A 6,500-nucleotide genomic window follows, 5' to 3' on the forward strand; every position below is an offset into this window, starting at 1 on the left:
GGGGACACTCCATTAGCAGTGTCCCCGTCCTTCCAGTCCTCATGCTAAGCTAGGCTAAACACATCCTGTACTGGACACAGACTGCGTCTTTAAGGTCTGTCTTCTACGATTGTTTGACTCCTTCTTGTGTTTATCTGTTTAATCCACATCCATCAACACTCTGGGATCGACTTAAATCCTGCAGCTCTGACACTCGTCTCACATGTCCAGATGTCCTGATCTCACGCTGAAAACCAGAGTCCAGCGGCTCAGAGTCAGTTCTGTGACAAATAAAACATCAGATTCTCTGATAGGTTCTAACATGGTTCTCCTGAAAAGCTCTTCACAGTCCAGATGGACGTGTCCATCAGCTTCAGAGCTGCTGGTGAGAGGACAGAGACAGGCTAGCAGTTTCCCTCCTTATCAGGTCGTTATGCTAAGCTAAGCTAAACCTGAAGGACTCTGGACGGTCTGTTGAATCTCTGTCATACTAAAAACTGATCGACGTCTTGTTTTCTTCAACAATAAAAGCTCTGTCGCCTCCCGACAAACACACTGCATTTCCTGTGGCTGTTTCACAATAAAAGCTCTTCAGTGCAGCAGACTGCACCACGGCTGCTGCACAGTTCTATAACTGGACTCTCCTCCTCTGGGGGTCCTCACTGCCTGGTTCAGGACCATCCTGACCCACTTTCTCAGCGCAGCTCAGACCTGAAGAGCCCAAAGGCTGATGGGATTGATTTTTTGATTTTTCTGGTTTTATCTCCTTCACTTCCTCAAACAAACAATAGACGCGATGTTTGTCTCTGATGGAGCTTCAGTCTCATCAGGGTCAAGCCAACGTGACGTCAAGGTGTTTCAGAGTGTTTCTAATGTTCTGGACAATGAGACGAAACACTGCAAAGACTTTTGGTTTAGAGTCATAAAAACTGCCTTCTTCGTCCTCGTCCTCGTCCTCGACCAGGTGAAATAAGGTTTCATTGGCTGTCACACGTCACTGTGCTGAGTCGTCTTCGTGAGGCTTGAGGAGGGAGGACTTTACCTCCGAAGAGGCAGCAGAAATACTCCAACGCTGACCGACGGTGACTTCATGAAACGCTGAGGTCAGGTGGGGCAGAGGTCAGGTGGGGCAGAGGTCAGGTGGGGCAGAGGTGTGTTCACATCACCATCAATGCAACACTACGACTCCAGCAGTCCTGGAAACCAATCAGAGCTGCTCCATCTTTCCTTTCGTGTCATCACGTCAAACAGGACTCAGGACGTCTTTACGGAGGCTCCGTTGTCCATCACCACTGACACCACGTCTTTATCGACCAATCATGCCTTCTCAGAGAACACCTCGTACCTGTAACCAGGCTAACCACTGCTGCACCATGGAGTCGCCATGTTACCTTCACTGTCAGTTCGCAGTTCGGGAGCTAAGAGTTCTGTTGACAATGTCAAAATGTCTCCATGGAGATAAACTGGAGCAGCAGGAAAACAAATCACGGACCACAGAGCCCACATGAACCCACAGAGAACTTACCTGTACGAACCGTCCACAGGTGAGAGTCTGCAGTAAGAAACCTCCACAGCCTCTCAGGTAAAGCCTCTGGGCTTCATGTGTGGCAGATTACAGAGGATCCAGATCTCTGCAGGACCTGGATTTGCTGCAGCAGCTTGTTGTTGACGAGTTTAAGCCTCTAATTAATGACTCAATGTGGACAGGTGGGGGAGGGGCGGGGGCGGGGCTTACAGACCAGCTGACAGGTGGCAGACAGCAGAGAAAACAGCCACATGACTTAAAGCTGGTCGACACGGCGCGAAGGCGGGACTCACTGCAGGAAACCGTGTGTGTGTGTGTGTGTGTGTGTGTGTGTGTGTGTGGAGGCCTGTGTGAGCGCCGTTCACCTACTGAGACCAGGACCAGTGTTCAGTCTGTACTGACGGTGCAGCAGCATGAAGGCGTGAGGATGAACGTCCGAACATCTTCATCATCATCAAAAACCAGTTTCTACTCTATGCTGATGATGTCACACTCATCATCTGATGATGTCACACTCATCATCTGATGATGTCACACTCGTCATCTGATGGACAACAATAAAGGACACTGATGACACGTGATGACTGATCGTTTCAGAAAACTGAGGGAAGCAAACATCCGTTAATCTGCTGAAGTGAGTCATGTGATAATCCAGATGAAACAGGCTGAAGGAGCCTCTGCTGATTGGACCAAATCACTGCTATTGATCAGCAAACATGATGGACTCTGGACCTGGTCTTCTGTTCTGGATCCTCACTGATCTGATCTGATGACCTTTGACCTGATCAGTGTATCAGACCGACTCGACAGAATTTAACCAAACTGCATCAGTCACATCATTTACGCTCCAGAAACACCTGTGTGGAACGTTCCACAGGTAAACAGCTGATTGGCTCAGTGTCACAAAGCAGGAAGTGTCTCCTGGTGAATCATCAGTGTTTGCGGAAACTCCCGTCTGAATGTTTGCCGACTAAAGGTGAAGCTCAGCGAGGTTTCATGACGACAGCTCACAAACGAATCCACTGCTGAGAACGAGGCAGTGACATCACAGCGGCGCCATGAACGCAGAGCTGACCTGAGATCTGATTGACACTGAGCTTCGGCTCAGCTCAGCAGCTTTTATGTTCAGTGTTTCTTTAAGACAGAAACAGATGAGGGATTAAAGAACACACACACACACACACACACACACACACACACACAGGATTAACGCTCGCTCGGCTTTATTAAGACGACTCTAAAGCCGGTGAACCTCTGACGGCCTCGCAGCTCAAACACTGATCACAGACCAGGTGAGCGTTTCCAGGTGTTTCCTCTGTGTCACATGATCTTCTACCTGAGCTACCGCAGGGTTTTCTTCTTCCACGCAGGTGAGGGTGGTTCTGATCAGAGACTCGATCAAACGTTATGGATCCCTCACAGATCAAAGTGCCGCCTGTCTGTGGAGCGGCCGCTCACGGCTGATCTGAGGTCAGCGTCTTCTCCTCTGGCCTGAAACTCGACTCCTGTCAATCTCCTGAAGAACTGATCAGCTCCAGTTTCCCGTTTCAATCCCAGAATCCCACACGGGCTCCTCCAACACATCACAGCCGCACCTGGCAGGTACGGTTACATCACCATGTCGCCATGGTAACCAAACCCACACACACACACACACAACAGGACCAGCTCCACTGAGACGCCCGGTAACAGTCAGTGACATCACTTTTTCACTATTTTATCTTATTTTATTTTACAGATCAATGAATCAAAAACACATGGAATCATAAAAAGAATCAATTCTTTTACTTTTATTATTCTGTCAGAGTAGTAGTGGTAGTAGTAGTAGTAGTAGTGGTGGTAGTAGTAGTAGTGGTAGTAGTGGTAGTAGTAGTAGTAGTAGTAGTAGTAGTAGTAGTAGCAGCAGCAGCAGTACGACAGCAGGCCGGGGGCTCAGGCTGGAAATCGATCTTCTGCTCAGTAAAAGCGACGTGAATGAAAAGTTCTCGTGAGGCTGAAAGTTTCACAGAAACTTTGCCGTTTTAAAGAAACAGGAAGCAGTTTGATGAACGTCTGAACGTGTTTGTTCTGAAGCTTTCTGCTGACTTCCTGTTAGTTATGAGCTTATTCATGTTCCCCGGTTCAGTCCAGCAGACAGTAGCTGGGAAACATCCCAAAATAGCGTCTGCGGGCCTCAGGAGGACAGCGGCTGGAGGGACGTTTCCCATGAAGACCACAGTCCCAGCAGAAAACAGATCCAGGACCAGCTGCGGACTTTAATCCGCCGCTATCTGACCCACGCAGGAAGCTCTTAAAATGGGTTGAAACAGTTCAGATTACACAACGCTCGGCTCAAAGGTCCTCAAGTGTTCAGCATCAGCAAACGTCGTTTTCTAAGAGCCTGACGACCTTTGACCTCCAGAGAAAACAGCTCACAGCGAGCTAACAGAGAGCTAGCAGCCTTCAAGTAGAACAGCGAGCAGGTCATGTGACTGACCACAGATGAAGACTGACCGTCTCTCGCCGTCATTTCTTTTCAGGACTTTGGATCAAATTTCAGACGTTTTGACTTTTGAAGATATTTTCATATAAAGATGAAAAATCCCCAAATTCCCCCGAACATCACTGCTAACATCAAAGATGAGCACATACAAATAACCTGAGCCTGGATCAGCGGAGGGAGGCTTTTATTGTGACAGCCACAGGAAACTCAACATGTTTCTAAAAAGACTGACAGCCATCCATCATCACACCTTCACTTCATCACTTCAGTTCCTGGTTGCAGTTGTTGTTGGGGTCTATGAGTCGAGACACACGTCATCAATCAGGCTTCAAATGTCTCCTGGACATTTCTGAGCAGAGCAGAATGGAGACGTCATGAGGTCAAAGGTCAGCTGACCTCCTGACTCACTTTCTGACTCCAGAGTGTTTGATGAAGCTTGTTACAGTGTGGACATTAACATTAACAGCAGTTCACCTGTGGAGGACACGAGAGGACACGGGCCGTGTCCACCTGTCTCTCTGGAACAAACCGTCCTTTCCTCTTTTCTTCTTCCACATTCACGCGTTCATCTTAAAGGAAAACAAACGGCACGAGGCTGCGGCGGTGAGGCTGAGCGGGTCCAGGAAAAGGTAACAGGAAGGAGCCGTGCGGATGAAAACGACACGCAGAGATAAAGGGAAACCTTCCGGTAACCCCGACTGGAGCGACACATCAGCCCGGTAACCGAGCTCCACACTCGCCGAGCGAACAAACGGTTCCAACACGGCGGGCGGCCGCGGACACAGCCGGGGACAGACAGCCGCCAGCGGGGTCCTCACACACCTGCGCCGTTTGTGTCTTTCATCCAGGTAAATATTCAGGTGAAAGGAGCTTTTTCTTCCACTGACAAACTGAACGAAGCGTGGAGCTCCCCGTCACCATCACGTCTCACCACACTGCGCCAAACTCCACTCGGAATTCTGGCGATTTAAGGTGAAACTACATCGACTATCAGCCTGAATGTCGGCTCGGACCTCGTCTGTTTGTCCGCAGCAGTTTTTAATTTGGCAATAAATGTGACCCATTCTCAGACATTTCATTTTAAATAAACTGTTTGGTTCTGGTTCAACCTGTTTTCCACTGTTTATCACAACGAAACGGGCGTTTTCTGAGAGAAGACACGAAAAATAACAAATAAATAAGTGGCGATAAAAGTTGAATTTAAATGAATACAACATTTATGTGTGCAGGGTGGATGCCGAAATAAACGAGTGATTCCGACACCGAATTAAACCGGATTTTTTCGTCTGTATTTGCCTCGAAGTGTCTCCGGTGTCATTTAATGTGAATTTTCCAATGATGTCTGGTGCGGCTGTTCTCCGCTTACCGGAGCGACGGGCCACCTTTCCTCCTCGGAGCAGAGGGGCAGATCAAGTTGCTTCGGTTTGCGTTTATATTTTCTGTTAAAGCTAAACGTTACTACGAGCAGGCTGACGGAATCACAATGAATTCACGGATTCCCGTCGGTTAAAGTGCATATCTGTAACATGACCGCCAGTTCATGAACCGGCTGACCGTCGGTGTGCGGGTGGAGCTGCGGCGGAGGCAGCACGGTGAGGAGTCCGCCTGAGGATCATTGAAAACGGCTTACCTGCAGCTGCGGGCTTCATCACACCATCCGCGTCCGTTAGAAAAACATGGCACAGATCTGCGGTCACGCTGCCGTCACCGTCCTCTCTGGACTCCTCGTGTCCGGCAGGCTGAGCTCCTGGTCGGTCAGAGGAGGCTCTTCTGCGGCCGAAAACTCCGCTTGACTTTGAATTCTGTGGAAAAGCAGCAGCAGCGCTCAGCCTGCGGAGCCTGGCAGCTCTGTGCCCTCAGCGCGGACTGACAGGCAGGTCAGCTGCCTGAGGACACGCCCCTTCTCTGCCCAAGGTACATGCAGTAAAATGTACTTCTACACAGTGACGGAGAAGTACTCTGATCCTTTACTTCAGTAAAAGTAGTAATACAACAGTATAGAAACACTGTTCCAAGTCCTGCATTTAAAATGTTACTTAGGTACACATACAGAAGTATCAACATGTACTTGAAGTACAAAAATATAAGTACTCATTGTATAAAATGACTAATTTCAGAATAATACATATTGTATTGCATTTCTTGATGCATTAATGTGTTGATGACTTTAATCTGGCTGCTGGTCAAAGTAAAACTAAGTTCAGAAACTTCATCCTCAGAGATCACTTATTGATATTTATCTGAACTTACTGACTAAAGTTATCAATTACATGTAGTGAAGTACTCAGTACACTATTTCTCTCTGAGCTGTAGTGGAGTAGAAGTATACAGTATCAGAAAAGTGAGACACTCAAAGTACTGTACCTCAAAACTGTACTTAAGTACAGTACTTGACTAAATGTACTTGGTTACTTTGCAGTACTGTTTACACACTAACGTGTACTTTAAGGAGTGGACTCGCTTCCTCTTTGCTTCGTCAGGTGTTGCTTTTACTCTCCACCAGGTTGTTGTATT

At 48.0% G+C, this 6,500-nt stretch overlaps 1 protein-coding gene across 10 annotated transcripts in view; it reads right to left on the minus strand.

Annotated features, from left to right (window-relative positions):
- eps8a (EGFR pathway substrate 8a, signaling adaptor) overlaps positions 1 to 5,785 on the minus strand; it is a 29,236-nt gene extending 23,451 nt beyond the window's left edge. For 9 of the 10 annotated variants that reach the window (XR_013075841.1, XM_076722146.1, XM_076722141.1 and 6 more), the window contains exon 1: positions 1,505 to 1,613. The gene's annotated coding sequence lies outside the window, so the exon portion shown is untranslated. Of the gene's footprint in view, positions 1 to 1,504; positions 1,614 to 5,616 lie in introns of those variants that run through there. The other variant, XM_076722137.1, reaches the window with a different exon arrangement.
- Between the last annotated feature and the right edge of the window lie 715 nt (positions 5,786 to 6,500).

Source organism: Chaetodon auriga, chromosome 22 (genome assembly GCF_051107435.1).
Source record: "Chaetodon auriga isolate fChaAug3 chromosome 22, fChaAug3.hap1, whole genome shotgun sequence".
In the NCBI taxonomy this organism is placed as follows: Eukaryota; Metazoa; Chordata; class Actinopteri; order Chaetodontiformes; family Chaetodontidae; genus Chaetodon; species Chaetodon auriga.